Here is a 17,137-nt window from a genome sequence, read left to right on the forward strand (position 1 = left end):
GACAGTGTGGCCTGGAGAGCTCACTGAAGAACAGACTATGATCTCTCTGCTCTGAGGCAGAGGGTTGGAAACGGTCTCTTCTGCTCTGACTCGAGGAAGAGACGTGGAAAGCCACCAGGGAAAGCCGCCAGAGAACAAAAGCCCCAAAAACTGATTCCCGCTGAGCCCATCCCCCGCCACAGGGGCGCAGGGCAACTCCGCCCAAAGAGGGTTGCCTGAGTAACAGCACGGCAGGCCCCTCCCGCGGAAGACAGGCTGGGAAAACAAGAGGCCAGCAACCCTAAGGTCCCTAGAAAACAGGTACATCTTGCTTGGGTTCTGGTTAATAATTTGGACTCTATACATTCCCTCAAACACCTATCAACAGAATGACTAGGAGGAGGAGCCCCCAAAACAGAAAAGACTCAGAGATTATGACTTATGCTGCAGATTTACAAATGGATGCAGACATAACCAAGATGTCGGAGATGGAATTCAGGCTAGCAATTGTGAAGACAATGGCTAGAAGGGAGAAATCAATTAATGGCAACATAGAGTCTCTAAGGGCAGAAATGAAAGGTGAATTGGCAGAACTTAAAAATGCTATCAATGAGATCCAATCCAATCTAGATAAACTAACAGCTAGGGTAACTGAGGCAGAAGAGGGAATAAGTGACCTGGAAGACAATATAATAGATAAAAAGGGAAAAGAGGAGGCCAGGGAAAAACAACTCAGAATCCATGAAAATAGAATCAGAGAAATAAGTGACACCATGAAGCATTCCAATGTCAGAATAATTGGAATCCCGGAGGGAGTGGAGAGAGAGATAGGACTAGAAGATGTATTTGAGCAAATCGTAGCTGAGAATTTCCCTAATCTGGGGAATGAAACAGACATTCGAGTCCTAGAGGCAGAGAGGACCCCTCCTAAGATCAAGGAAAACAGGCCAACACCCCGGCATGTAATAGTAAAACTTGCAAATCTTAGAACCAAGGAAACCATCTTAAGGGCAGTTAGGGGGAAGAGATTCCTCACATACAGAGGGAGGAACATCAGAATAACATCAGACCTATCCAGAGAGACCTGGCAAGCCAGAAAGGTCTGGCAAGACATATTCAGGGTACTAAATGAGAAGAACAGCAGCCAAGAATACTTTATCTGGCAAGGCTTTCATTTAGAATGGATGGAGAGATGCAGAGCTTCCACGACCGGCAGAAGCTGAAAGAATATGTGACCACTAAGCTGGCCCTGCAAGAAATATTAAGGGGGGTTCTGTAAAAGGAGAAAGACCCCAAGAGTGATATACAACAAATTTACAGGGACAATCTATAAAAACAACATCTTCACAGGCAACATGATGACAGTTAATTCGTATCTTTCAATAATCACTCTCAACGTGAATGGCCTAAACACTCCCATAAAACGGCACAGGGTTGCAGATTGGATAAAAAGACAGGACCCATCCATATGCTGTCTAAAAGAGACTCATTTTGAACCTAAAGATACATGCAGACTGAAAGTGAAGGGATGGAGATCTATCTTCCATGCCAGCGGACCTCAAGAGACAGCTGGGGTAACAATTCGTATATAAGATAAATTAGATTTTAAACTAAAGTCTGTAATTAGAGACACAGAAGGACACTATATCATTCTTAAAGGGTCTATCCAACAAGAAGATCTAACAATTGTAAATATCTATGCCCCCAACATGGGAGCAGCCATCTACATAAGCCAACTGTTAACCAAAATAAAGAGTCACATGGATAACAATACGTTAATTGTAGGAGACCTCAATACTCCACTCTCAGCAATGGACAGATCATCTAAGCAGAAAATCACAAGGAAACAAGAGCTTTGAATGATACATTGGACCAGATGGACCTCATAGATATTTACAGAACATTCCACCCTAAAACAACAGAATCCTCATTCTTCTCGAGCACACATGGAACTTTCTCCAGAATAGACCATATACTGGGTCACAAATCAGGTCTCAACCAATACCAAAAGATTGAGATTATTCCCTGCATATTCTCAGACCACAATGCTCTAAAACTGGAACTCAATCACAAGAAAAAATTTGGCAGAAATTCAAACACTTGGAAGCTAAAGACCACTCTGCTCAAGAATGTTTGGGTCAACCAGGAAATCAAAGAAGAACTTAAACAATTCGTGGAAATCAATGAGAATGAAAACACATCAGTCCAAAACCTATGGGATACTGCAAAGGTGGTCCTAAGGGGGAAATACATAGCCATCCAAGCCTCACTCAAAAAAATAGAAAAATCCTGAGTTCACCAACTAACTCTACACCTTAAAGAACTAGAGAAAAAGCAACAAACGACGCCTAAGCCATGCATCAGAAGAGAAATAATTAAAATCAGAGCAGAAATCAATGAATTAGAAACCAGAAACACAGTAGATCAGATCAACGAAACTAGAGGTTGGTTCTTTGAAAGAATTAATAAGATCGATAAACCACTGGCCAGACTTATCCAAAAGAAAAGAGAAAGGACCCAAATTAATAAAATTATGAATGAAAGGGGAGAGATCACGACTAACACCAAGGAAATAGAAACAATTATTAGAAATTATTATCAACAACTATATGCCAATAAACTGAGCAATCTGGATGAAATGGAGGCCTTCCTGGAAACCTATAAGCTGCCAAGACTGAAACAGGAAGAAATTGACAACCTGAATAGGCCAATAACCAGTAACGAGATTGAAGCAGTGATCAAAAACCTCCCAAAAAACAAGAGTCCAGGGCCTGATGGATTCCCTGGGGAATTCTACCAAACATTCAAAGAAGAAATAATACCTATTCTCCTGAAGCTGTTTCAAAAAATAGAAACAGAAGGAAAACTTCCAAACTCATTCTATGAGGCCAGCATTACCTTAATCCCCAAAACAGGCAAAGACCCCATCAAAAAGGAGAATTTCAGACTGATATCCCTGATGAATATGGATTCCAAAATCCTCAACAAAATCCTAGCTAATAGGATCCAACAATACATTAAAAGGATCATCCACCACAACCAAGTGGGATTTATCCCCGGGATGCAAGGGGGGTTCAACATTCGCAAATCAATCACTGTGATAGAACACATTAATAAGAGGAGGGAGAAGAACCATATGGTCCTCTCAATTGATGCAGAAAAAGCATTTGACAAAATACAACATCCTTTCCTGATTAAAACTCTTCAGAGTATAGGGATAGAGGGAACATTCCTCAAGTTCATAAAATCCATCTATGAAAAACCCACAACGAATATCCTCCTCAATGGGGAAAAGCTGAGAGCCTTTCCCTTAAGATCAGGAACACGTCAAGGATGCCCATTCTCGCCACTATTGTTCAACATAGTACTAGAAGTCCTAGCAACAGCAATCAGACAACAAAAAGCAATAAAAGGTATTCAAATTGGCAAAGAAGAAGTCAAACTCTCTCTTTTCACAGACGACATGATACTTTATGTGGAAAACCCAAAAGACTCCACCCCCAAATTACTAGAACTCATCCAGCAATTCAGTAATGTGGCAGGATACAAAATCAATGCACAGAAATCAGTTGCTTTCTTATACACTAACAACGCAACTGTAGAAAGAGAAATTAGAGAAACGATTCCATTTACAATAGCATCAAAAACCATAAGATACCTCGGAATAAACCTAACCAAAGAGGTAAAGGATCTATACTCTAGGAACTACAAAACACTCATGAAAGAAATTGAAGAAGACACAAAAAGATGGAAAAATATTCCATGCTCATGGATCGGAAGAATAAACATTGTTAAAATGTCTATGCTACCCAGAGCAATCTGTACCTTCAATGCCATCCCGATCAAAATTCCAATGACATTTTTCAAAGTGCTGGAACAGACAATCCTAAAATTTGTATGGAATCAGAAAAGACCCCGAATCACCAAGGAGATGTTGAAAAAGAAGAACAAAGCTGGGGGCATCACGTTGCCCGATTTCAAGCTATATTACAAAGCTGTGATCACCAAGACAGCATGGTACTGGCACAAAAACAGAAATATAGACCAATGGAACAGAATAGAGAGCCCAGATATGGACCCTCAACTCTATGGTCAAATAATCTTTGACAAAGCAGGAAAAAACATGCAATGGAAAAAAGACAGTCTCTTCAATAAATGGTGCTGGGAACATTGGACAGCCACATGCAGAAGAATGAAGCTCGACCATTGTCTAACACCATTCACAAAGATAAACTCAAAGTGGATGAAAGACCTCAATGTGAGACAGGAATCCATCAAAATCCTAGAGGAGAACATAGGCAGTAACCTCTTTGACATCGCCCACAGCAACTTCTTTCAAGACACATCTCCAAAAGCTAGTGAAACAAAAGCAAAAATGAACTTTTGGGACTTCATCAAGATAAAAAGCTTCTGCACAGCAAAGGAAACAGTCAACAAAACAAAGAGGCAACCCACAGAATGGGAGAAGATATTTGCAAATGACACTACAGATAAAGGGCTGGTATCCAAGATCTATAAAGAACTTCTCAAACTCAACACCCAAAAAACAAATAATCAAGTCAAAAAGTGGGCAGAAGATATGAAAAGACACTTCTCTGAAGAAGACATACAAATGGCTAACAGACACATGAAAAAATGTTCATCATCATTTGCCATCAGGGAAATCCAAATCACAACCACATTGAGATACCACCTTACACCAGTTAGAATGGCAAAAATAGACAGGGAGAGAAACAACAAATGTTGGAGAGGTTGTGGAGAAAGGGGAACCCTCTTACACTGTTGGTGGGAATGCAAGTTGGTACAGCCACTTTGAAAAACAGTGTTGAGTTTCCTCAAAAATTTAAAAATAGAGCTACCCTATGACCCAGCAATTGCACTCCTGGGTATTTACCCCAAAGACACAGATGTAGTGAAAAGAAGGGCCATATGCACCCCAGTGTTCGTAGCAGCAATGTCCGCAATAGCCAAACTGTGGAAAGAGCCGAGATGCCCTTCAACAGATGAATGGATAAAGAAGATGTGGTCCGTATATACAATGGAATATTACTCAGCCATCAGAAAAGATGAATACCCAACTTTTACATCAACATGGATGGGACTGGAGGAGATTATGCTAAGTGAAATAAGTCAAGCAGAGAAGGTCAATTATCATAAGGTTTCACTTATTTGTGGAACATAAGGAATAACATGGAGGACATTAGGAGAAGGAAGGGAAAAATGGGGAGGGGGAGTTGGAGGGAGAGATGAACCATGAGAGACTATGGACTCTGAGAAACAAACAGGGTTTTAGAGAGGAGGGGGGAGGGGGGATTGGTTAGCCAGGTGATGGGTATTAAGGAGGGCACGTACTGCATGGAGCACTGGGTGTTATACGAAAACAATGGATCGTGGATCACCACATCAAAAACTAATGATGTATTGTATGTTGACTCACATAACATAATAAAATTAAAAATAAATAAATTCATTAATTAATTAAATTAAATAATTGTAGTAATTATATTATGTATATAATTTGAATACTGAATTTATTTTTGAAATGTTTAAAAATACATTTGCCAAAGTTAAAATTAAATGATATCATAACTAAGAACGTTTCCATAGGCATTCTTGGCTGGAAAATGGACTTTATTATTGTATATATGCACATGTTAATTTGAGTATGAGTATCATTGTTAAACTCACACAATATCTTTGGCCCCTAAGTTATAAACAAAAGAAATGCTATTTGATTTTCATATAAAGATATAATTCAAGTGGAACTTAATCATTTTGAATTTCTGTTTAGTTTGGTTTTGTGTTATTCATAGCGGTGGTGTGGAGGGTGTTCTTTCTGTTGGTTCAGCCTGATAGTGTTGTCCTTCACAATCTGGTCGATTTTGGCAATGGGCTGTCTTTCTGTCCTCAGCAAGAGAGTGATGAGCAACCACAAATTGCTCTTATCCAGTTTATACAATCCTCGGTATTGCTCTGAGCTGGGAATCAAATTACAAAGAATACCAAGACCTTCAGGAAAGGCTGGAACACAGAGTGCAGTACCAGCCCTGACACAAAATGAAACGCCACCCAGATGCTAAGAGAGGTGCTCCTTAATCCCACACCACCATGGCAATCTGCTGCCCCCTTTTCCAAGATGACCACTCCCAGCCTGGACTCTGCCATTCGCAGCCTTTCTCGGTCTCCATTGTTCCTGATTTCTGGGACAGGACACTGGGGAACCACCTCTTTTTTGAAATGACTTTGTCAGTAATCTTACCATGTATGCAGCTTCCACTTTTGCCCATGAAGAAGACTTCCAAATCAAGCCATGAGGTCCTGGAAAACAACTTCAGGGAGATAATCTTAAACTAAAGAGTCAGAAATCGATGTACTTAGTTCAGCACTGAGAAGTGGACATAGTATAAACAGTAATAGCTCTATAAACAGCCACAAATCAAAAGGATAGTCACTAAGGACAAACAACCACAAATCAGAAGATGCATTCTATGTACAAACAGGGCTTATAGCTATTCTTTTGACTGTGCTGTCAGTAGCTGTTTTCCAACACAAGGAAGAAGCAATATTCTTAAATGCTTCCGAGTGGAGTGTTTTACATCTTTCTATCTGAGGTCAAAAGCCTAAGGTAAGGTCAACTTTTGATATTAAGCCCATGCTTAACTGATGGTGGATCAGGGTGTCCAGCCAGTAACACACAGTGAATATCCAACATGTGCAGATTTGTAATATGTTCTTTTTGTAATATGCTCCACGTGAAACATATCTGAGCTCACAGAAGAGAAATGATCTAGTTCTCTAATTTCTCCCTTGAAGAAAGGAAACCTTTTAGGAAACGGATTATTGCCTCCAACCAACATAAAAATCCCTATAATTGTGGTAATTTAATTAATATATGCTATGAGGATAAATTATAGCAACTTATATGTACAAGCTATGAAATTTTTAATGCCTTTAACTGAAACATTTTAAAATGCTGTCGGGACTGAAATATTTTCTGAAATATAATTCAGTTAACTTCGATTGTTTATATGAGGAATGATGGGAAACTAATTGTCAACCCAGATAATGCTTTTATCTCTAAGAAAGCATAAATTCCTTATTATTAAGCAACTGCAAAATCCTTTTATGTGTTTAATGATATGGCTGTTATAAAACTAGATTGAGTAAACTGCTCTTTGTATGTTTTCTTGAGAGGTGGTTTCATTAAGAACAGTTACAGTTGGATGTGTGACAATGTGATCAGAAATGGTTCTCTTTAAAATTAATTGTAAAATGTTTGAGTAACATAGTATCAGGGAGCATATTACCTATCTTAGTTAGAAGCCCTAGTTTCCAGTCTTGGATTTTTAGCAAAAATATTTTCATTATGTCTTAATTTAACTTTCCATCCTTAACTTTTTCTTTATAGCAGTATTTTTAATTGACTTTCTATTGGAGACATGAGTTCTGAAAATTTGTGAGCTGCAAGTACAAACTGGCCTTCAAGGTTAAATGGAAAGCTCCTATTTTTTTTCTACCAAACTCCCTTTCTCATTCCTCAGAGCTGTCTTCTTAGAACATCATCATTTCTTCAAGTTCCCTTTCTTGCCCATTCTTGTGCCAATAGTTTGGTGCTTACTTTTAACCTAGTGGTGTCTTTATTTTTTTTTTTTAATTTTTTTGTTATGTTAATCCCCATACATTACATCATTAGTTTTAGATATAGTGTTCCATGATTCATTGTTTGTGCATAACACCCAGTGCTCCATGCAGAACGTGCCCTCCTCAATACCCATCACCAGGCTAACCCATCCTCCCAACCCCCTCCCCTCTAGAACCCTCAGTTTGTTTTTCAGAGTCCATCGTCTCTCATGGTTCTTCTCCCCCTCCGATTTCCCCCCCTTCATTCTTCCCCTCCTGCTACATTCTTCTTCTTCTTTTTTTCTTTCTTAACATATATTGCATTATTTGTTTCAGAGGTACAGATCTGAGATTCAACAGTCTTGCACAATTCACAGCGCTTACCAGAACACATACCCTCCCCAGTGTCCATCACCCAGTCACCCCATCCCTCCCACCCCACCCCCCACTCCAGCAACCCTCAGTTTGTTTCCTGAGATTAAGAATTCCTCATATCAGTGAGGTCATATGATACATGTCTTTCTCTGTTTGACTTATTTCGCTCAGCATAATACCCTCCAGTTCCATCCACGTCATTGCAAATGGCAAGATCTCATTCCTTTTGATGGCTGCATAATATTCCATTGTATATATATACCACATCTTCTTTATCCATTCATCTGTCGATGGACATCTTGGCTCTTTCCACAGTTTGGCTATTGTGGACATTGCTGCTATAAACATCGGGGTGCACGTACCCTTTCGGGTCCCTACTTTTGTATCTTTGGGGTAAATACCCAGTAGTGCAATTGCTGGATCATAGGGTAGCTCTATTTTCAACTTTTTGAGGAACCTCCATAGGTTTTCCAGAGTGGCTGCACCAGCTTGCATTCCCACCAACAGTGTAGGAGGGTTCCCCTTTCTCCACATCCCCGCCAACATCTGTCATTTCCTGACTTGTTAATTTTAGCCATTCTGACTGCTGTGAGGTGGTATCTCATTGAGGTTTTGATTTGGATTTCCCTGATGCCGAGCGATATTGAACACTTTTTCATGTGTCTGTTGGCCATTTGGATGTCTTCTTTGGAAAAATGTCTGTTCATGTCTTCTGCCCCTTTCTTGATTGGATTCTTTGTTCTTTGGGTGTTGAGTTTGATGAGTTCTTTATAGATTTTGGATACTAGCCCTTTATCTGAAATGGAACAAATAATCCTAAAATTTGTATGGAACCAGAAAAGACCCCGCATAGCCAGAGGAATGTTGAAAAAGAAAAGCAAAGCTGGCGGCATCACAATTCCGGACTTCCAGCTCTACTACAAAGCTGTCATCATCAAGACAGTATGGTACTGGCACAAAAACAGGCACATAGATCAATGGAACAGAATAGAAAGCCCAGAAATGGACCCTCAACTCTATGGTCAACTCATCTTTGACAAAGCAGGAAAGAATGTCCAATGGAAAAAAGACAGTCTCTTCAATAAATGGTGTTGGGAAAATTGGACAGACACATGCAGAAGAATGAAACTGGACCATTTCCTTACACCACACACAAAAATAGACTCCAAATGGTTGAAAGACCTCAATGTGAGACAGGAGTCCATCAAAATCCTAAAGGAGAGCACAGGCAGCAACCTCTTCGACCTCAGCCGCAGCAACTTCTTCCTAGAAACATCGCCAAAGGCAAGGGAAGCAAGGGCAAAAATGAACTATTGGGACTTCATCAAGGTAAAAAGCTTTTGCAAAGCAAAGGAAACAGTCAACAAAACCAAAAGACAACTGACAGAATGGGAGAAGATATTTGCAAATGACATATCTTCCCTTTGGTTTTAAGCACAAAAACAATCCATGGGAACAAAAAAGTCCATAAATTCCCAAGTCTAGGATTACTTAGGTAAAACAGAAGCATACAATTTGTGTTATTACAGAAAAAATGTTAAAGACAGGGACAAGTATTTTAAAATTAACAGAAATTCACACACCAGCAACAAAATTTCAGAACTTTTAGCTTCATATATCCACTGAAAGAGCACCTGTAAACTCACAAATTTTGATTCCTGCTATTGTCTTAAATCACAGGGTCAATTTCCTTCTATTATATTCATTAAAGTTTAATGTAGGCACAACAAAAAATGTGGAGTTCTATGACAGGATTTCCTAGTGGTGCTACAAATCAATTCCAAAAAATAATTATGTTGGAAACACAATAGTCAATACAAGCACAATCCAATATTTGCTGGCCATGTTGGCAGGTTTCCACATAGAAGTACCCTGAGAGAGTGGGGAGACCTCAAAATAGGGAAACAAGTGGAATACTCATCTCTATAACCTCCAATCAAATCATGTAAATTTCTGATATACAGTGAGAAGAATCATGGCTATGTGAGTTCAAAAACAAAACTCAGAATATCGCTGAGCTTTTTGGTTACTATTCTTGCAGCTGGGCATTTGTGATTTGAACCCTTTCCCTGGCCACTTAAATCATCCAGGCTCTCAGTTTTTGGTTTTGGCTGGTGGTGTCGGTGAGACTCCAGTTCAGGGGAGAAACAAACCTACCTGAGCTGTTCCTTCTGTTGTGAGACCGGGTGTCAAAAAACACCAGACCCGGGTGACTTTCTTCTGTTAACTGTGGGAAGCGGCAGCTATGTTATTCCTCCAGTCATTGGGGTCCCAAACCAGTTCTCCTTCCTCTTGCGGCCTTTCAGAGGTGTCTTTTGGTTGCCTATTGCATCCTTTCTGGGGTTTATAATCTTACTAAGTCAGGAGGAGCAGAGAGAAATGAAGTATATGCCATCATATCTGGGCTAGAAGTTCTACACTGACCAAAAGCATGCATTTTATTTTTTATTTTTTATTTTTATTTTTTAAAAGATTTTATTTATTTATTTGACAGAGAGAGAGATAGCTAGAGCAGGAACACAAGCAGGGGCAGTGGGAGAGGGAGAGGCAGGCTTCCCGCCCTGAGCAGGGAGCCCGATGTGGGACTCGATCCCAGGACCCCGGGATCATGACCTGAGCCGAAGGCAGACGCTTAACGACTGAGCCACCCAGGCGCCCAAGCATGCATTTTAAAATGTATGAGGGTTATACTTCAAAATCAGATGGCTTTCTGTGTGTGTGTGTCTGTTTTTGCACTCTATTTTATTTCACAACTATGTTTTGATTAATCAAGTTTGCCTTTGTTTTTCATCAGTACAAGTTATGCCTCTGCTCACTGCCTTGTAAAAAAAAACAAAAAAAACAAAAAAAAAATACAAGTTATAGTTTATGTATTGCTGTTGCTTATCTATAGTCAGCTGATATGTTCTTGAACAAATCAAACTGTCAAATTGTCTCCTGGCTCATTTTCCCATTTGTAAAAATAGAGAGATTCATTGAAAATATGTCTCTGAAAATCTGTTACCAAATAAACTACTGAGGACATGAAAAATGTAAACCAGCCAATGAGGGAGATGGTTTGACAAAGATTCTCATGAGAGTTTGAACCAGAGATTTCTTCAAGTTTATCAAATCAACCAGTACTTGCTTGGAATGTTTCACCATGTGACTTTAGGCTTGGCACTTTCTCTCCCTGTTAATTTTCTCTTCTGTAAGTCAACTTTTTTTTTTTTTTTTTAATCTCCAAAGATTCTTCCAGTTTTCTTTCACTGTTTTTGTAAGCTCTATTCTGGACATTATGTTGGGCACAATGATTGAGACAATCCTAGAAGTGTTTGAAATATAGTTACAGTCATAAGATCTATGCCTGTGTAAATGTAATTACCGAGACATATTAGAATCAGAATGTTGTCCAATATGTGAATGAATGCTAGAGTATAAGTTCCATGAGGGGAAACACCGAGCTGATTTTTTTTAAATTTCTAACCGAGCTGATTTTTATGCACTATTTATTCCCAGTGTCTAGAGCAGAGACTCAATGAATATTCATTGAATTAATAATGGGCAGCAGAAGTAAGACTTTAAAAGTTAAAAATCGACATGGCATAATTTCCAGTGAATAAAAAGATATAGCTAACCAATTAGAATGGATGTGCGGAACCAGTGTGTACGCGCTACCGAGTATGAGCCGTGGGTGTAGATCCAGGAGAGAGAGAGACTGTAGGTGAGGTGCCACGGGAGCGAGGCTTCAGAGATTTACATTTCAAGGGGAGAGTTGGGGGGGCAGATATTTAACCCAGGGAATGATTTGAGTAAAAGTGCCCAGGTTCTAGAGAATAATGAGCAGAACCATCTGGTTTAATTGGAGAAATAGGATAAGGAGTTTTTAGAAGTTTAATTGGAGTCCAGATATCAGAGAGTCTAATACTTCATTTTTTTTACTCTTGTTTAAATATACAGGGCTTTTTCATTGCTTCAAAAAATAATAACAATAAAACAAATATCTGAGAATATTTGTCATCTTCCTTTTCATTATTATTAGATTAACTGGTTTTACTTAATTTTTAGTTTCATTTTAAAAACCAAATGAACCATTAATTTTCAATACAAAACCTTAAAAATGTAATGACACAGAGTATAGAAATAACTTCATGCATTATAGCAATGTTTAAATGTTCTCATAAAATCAAATGAAACCTATTACTGATATTAAAAAACTGAAAGAAAAATATATCTTGACCGTATTATTCTTGGAGTCTGTGTGTTTGGTTAAATCTTTTCTATAGGGGGAAATAGAAACAACTAGGAAATTTTTCACATGGCATGGGTAATCAGGAAAGTGGGAGGGTCACCTTATGTATGCATGAATAAATCATATTAAGGTTTCTGCATGTGTCTGACAGCCTTCCTCAACCCTGTCCTGATCTGGGAAGCATTGAAGAGAACAGAGTGTCAGAGCCATTATTTAGTTATACAGAAGAAAAAGCTAATAAATACTAAATCCACTACTTGCCTCTTTTCTGTCCTTGTATTTTCCCAGCTCTATTAACCGGGACACAGACTGTCTTCTATCAGAATCTGGAAAAGTGAGAGGGATTTAATCACTGATTAAAAAACATATATCTGAAGGAAATATTCTTATTATTACAGAGAAACAGACAAAAACACCCATTTTAAAATTTGATTTGAACTTTGAATCTCATCATATGCACTGTGTATACTGGCAAAGAATGCCTGTAATAATAAATGAGGTATCAGAATGCCATTCTGGCTTAAACAAGGGACAGGAAGAGATTCTAAGACCAGACGGCACTATTGTGTTTACTCAACCCAAAAGCAAAAAGTCTTCATTCTAGGAAAACAAAGAGATAAAGGGGTGCCTCCAAACAATGAAAATGCATATATGAAGTTAAATCTTAGAGTAACCTAAATTCCCTTCTCATAAACTGGCAAAATTTGACCCACATAACACAAAGCATTGACCTTGAGAATTGGTTTTACACCTTTAAACTGTTAATTCGTCACCTCCTAACTAATTCAACTTCTCCCTCTGAAGGAACATGGCAATTTATTGAAGGAGCACACAGAAACGTTTAGAAGCCTCCCCTTCATTAACTTTAAAAGATGCTAATCTCAATGATCTCCATAGACCAATTTATTAAAAGAAAAATTAGTTTAGTACTTGGTGAGTGGAACCTCAGAGCCTAAATTAATCAGTTCAGCACCAACGTCATTGTGGTGGGCTAATTGCAATCATCTTCCCTTTTAAATCCTTCTCTTATCTCCTGTATCTTCCCAAAGCCCTTTAGCACTCTGTGATTTTTCACTATTGTTTCATTCTTTCATGCATCCTTATTATATTCACTACATAATAACTTACATGGCTATTCATGTCATTATTATTTTTTAATTTTAATAAGATTTTTATTTAACCAAATAAATCCAAAATCTTGTCATTTTAAAATGCAATCCACATAAAAATGAGTAATATATTTTATATTCTTGATTTAGAATGAGGGCTCAAAATCCAATTATAATTTTACATTTACAACACATCTTGATTTGAAAGTTAGATTTTATCAAATGTATTTCATCTGTATGTAGATGTTATAAGATTCACAGTTGAAAAAGAATATTCATGTACCCAAGTTGTTCCAAACATACTTTAAAGTTTTTCATTAACCGAATCAAATATGTTTTTAAAGTTAAAATTAACACTAATTAAACTGAAGCCAAATTTTAAAGTCTCATTCTTCTTATTGCTGAGTAGTATCCCATTGTATGAGGGACAACAGTGTGTTTATTGATTCATCCAGTGAAGGATATTCAAGCTGTTTCCAGATTTTGGCAATTGTAGTAGTCCCGCTATAAATATTTGCATACAGGTTTGTGTGTGAGCATAATGTTTCATTCTTCTAGGGTAAATATCCAAGAGAGGGAATGTTGGCATCCGGTTAAGTCTATGTTTAACCTCATGGAAAAGAGTCAGTTTTCCAGAGTGCTTATATTATTTTGCCTTCTCACCAACACTATAGGAGTGTTCCAGTTGCTTTGTATTCTCACCAGCCTTTGGTTTGGTGAGTAACTTTAATTATTTATTTACTTATTTATTTCTTTTTTAAAGATTTTATTTATTTGTTTGAGAGGGAGAAAGAGAGCATGGGTCGGGGAGGAGGGGAGGGGTAGAGGGAGAGGGAGAAGCAGATTCCCCACTGAGCAGGGACCCACCCCTCCCCCGCCCCCCCACGGAGCTTGATCCCATGACCCCAGGATCATAAACTGAGCTGAAGCAGACGCTTAACCCACTGAGCCTCCCAGGCGCCCCTATTTATTTATTTTTAAAGGCTTATTTATTTTAGAGAGAGAGCACAAGCAGGAGGGGCAGAGGGAGAGGGGGAGAGAATCTGAAGCACTCCGGGCTGAGTGTGGGGCCTCATTCGGGGCTCAGTCTCACGACCCTGAGATTATCACCGGAGCTAAAACCGGGAGTCGGATGTTTAACCAACTGCGCCACCCAGGCCCCCTGGTGAGTAACGTTGATTTGGGCCACTCTAATGTGTGTGCTGTGGTGCATTTCCCCTATGACTAGTGACATTCAACATCGCTTTATGTGTTGAATTGCCTCCCATATATCTTCTTTGGAGAAGTATCTGTTCAAGTATCTACTCAGGTTTCAGAATTGATTACCTGCATCCTGTGGGAAATAACTTTATTAACTAGAGTACAGTGCTTTTGTAGAGGTCCCTTTGCCTTTGGGCCTACGGATTATTAATTTCCAAAGGTATTCAGGTCAGCACCTTTACCCCATTTTGCTTGTTTCATACTTTTCATTCCCCCCAGTGAGGTTGTGTCATACATTTGCACAACTGTTAAACTGAGGCTTATTAAACATTTTAAGAGTTTCTTCGCGCAAAATCAATTGGAATTGGGTCGTGCCGAACCGGAAGTGGTTGGAAGTGCTCCACCAACAGGAGCCAGGGGAAAGACTTGTCTAGAGATGAGGATGAAGCAAAGCAAGGAAATGATTTGATTGACTGTCGCTTATGCAGTTGCCTTATTTGGGAAAGCCTAGTTGGCTGTTTGTGATTGGTTGTCCTTAGGTTTTGATTCCTTAACCTTGAGGCATTTCAGGCTTCGATTTTGGTTTGCTTACATGGGCTGCTAAGGCATTAAAGCCACCTCAGTCTAATGTCCTCCTTGTTTGATTCATTTAACAATTCAGTCAGATTGTTTGTCAGCATCTGCATTTCATTCTGAGATCTCTGAACTGTCTAAATTATTTTCTAAACTCTGCATAAGTTAAGGTTTGTTCTTTGGGCTGTAAAGTTCTAATAGGTTTTGACAAACCCATAGTATCATATGCCCACCATTATATATCATAAAGAATAGCTTCACTGCCTTAAATAAATCTTCTGTGCTTCACTAATTCAAACCTCCCCATCCCCAATCCAAACCCAACCCCTCATGTATTTACTGTCTCTATAGTTTTGACTTTTCCAGAATATCATATAATTGGGACCATAAAGTATGTAACTTTTTTAGACTGGCTTTTTCACTGAGCAATATGTATTTAAGATTCATCCAAGTCTTTTCATGCTTGATAGCAGATTGCTTTTTATCATTAAATAGTATTCCATTGAATGGACTGAAGAACATTTTAATTCTAGTTTTTGGAAATTATGAATAAAGATGCTATAAACATTTGGACAAAGGTTTTTTGTGGACATAAATTTTCAAATCAGTTGGGTACATACTTAGGGGTACAATTGTTGGATCATATGGTAAAACTATGTTTAGCTTTGAAAGAAACTGCCAAATGGTCTTCAAAGTGGCTGCATCATTTTGCATTCTCAGCAGAAATTAATAAGAGCTCCTATTGCTCTGCATCCTTGCCAGCAATTGGTATTGTCAGTTTTTTGGATTTTAGGTTGGAGCCCTACTCTAATGTGACTGTCATCTTTCTAAGAAGAGGAAGAGACACGAGGGATACATGCATACAGAGAGACAACCACAGGAAGTCACAGTGTGGAGACAACCATCTGCTACCCAAAGAGAGGCTTCAGGAGAATCCAAACCTACCAATACCTGTTCTGGGACTTCCAGCTTCCAGCACTGTGAGAAAATAAATTTCTGTCATTTAAGCCCCCCAGTCTGTGGTATTTTGCTTTGGCTACCCTAGCAAACTAATCCACTAGGTTCTGTAAGTTTTCTCCTATGTTTTCTTCTAGAAGTTTTATATATATTTTTTTAAAGATTTTATTTATTTATTTGACAGAGAGAGACAGCGAGAGCAGGAACACAAGCAGGGGGAGCGGGAGAGGGAGAAGCGGGCTTCCCGCCGAGCAGGGAGCCCGATGTGGGACTCGATCCCAGGACCCTGGGATCATGACCTGAGCCGAAGGCAGACGCTTAACGACTGAGCCACCCAGGCGCCCCATAGAAGTTTTATATTTTTAAATTGATATTTAGGTCTATAATCCATTTTGAATAAGTTTCCATGACAGGTATAAGGTCTGTGTCAGATTCATTTTTAATTTTTTTTTCTTTTTGCATATGGATGTGGAATTGTACCGGTATCAATTATGAAAAGACTATTCTTTTTCCATTGAATTGTTCTTGCACCTTTGTCAGAGATCAATTGACTATTTTTGTGTGGGGGTTATTATTATTTTAATATTTAAATGAGTGAATTTGAATTAAAAGTTGAAACCAAATATCTGAAAATATGGTAATGATCTCCTGAGCTCAATATTAACTACCAGGCTATAAACTGATCTGTGTAACTTATTGAATCACTTATCTCACCTTGAATTCTCTCTCTCTCTCTTTTTTTTTTTTCGTAGATGAGGTCAGATGGAGCTATTCCTTACAAGAGAATATTTTAATTGAATACCAATTATTTAGATTGACATTTGGGGGAATCCAGCTTCAGGTCAAAATTTTATATGAGATCTTTCAGGTCCACGATAGGCTACTGCAAAGTCCTTCCCTGTGGGACTTGATGGGGGAAAGCTGCCCTCCCCACGCGCGGCTCAGCGGTGCACAGCCAGGCTCAAGGGGGTTGCCGGCAAGGACACGGCCGTGGTTAACCACCCCCAAGCCTGCCTCCGATTCACCAGGACAAAACTTCAGCATGTTATAGTTGTTTTGATCACCTTTTATCATTTTTTCCTGTTTCTTTGAT

At 38.8% G+C, this 17,137-nt stretch overlaps 1 pseudogene; it reads left to right on the forward strand.

Moving 5' to 3' along the window:
* Positions 1–17,137, forward strand: part of LOC116643250 — a 44,740-nt pseudogene that overhangs the window by 16,641 nt on the left and 10,962 nt on the right.

The sequence above is a fragment of the Phoca vitulina genome, unplaced genomic scaffold (assembly GCF_004348235.1).
Source record: "Phoca vitulina isolate PV1807 unplaced genomic scaffold, GSC_HSeal_1.0 scaffold25, whole genome shotgun sequence".
In the NCBI taxonomy this organism is placed as follows: domain Eukaryota; kingdom Metazoa; phylum Chordata; class Mammalia; order Carnivora; family Phocidae; genus Phoca; species Phoca vitulina.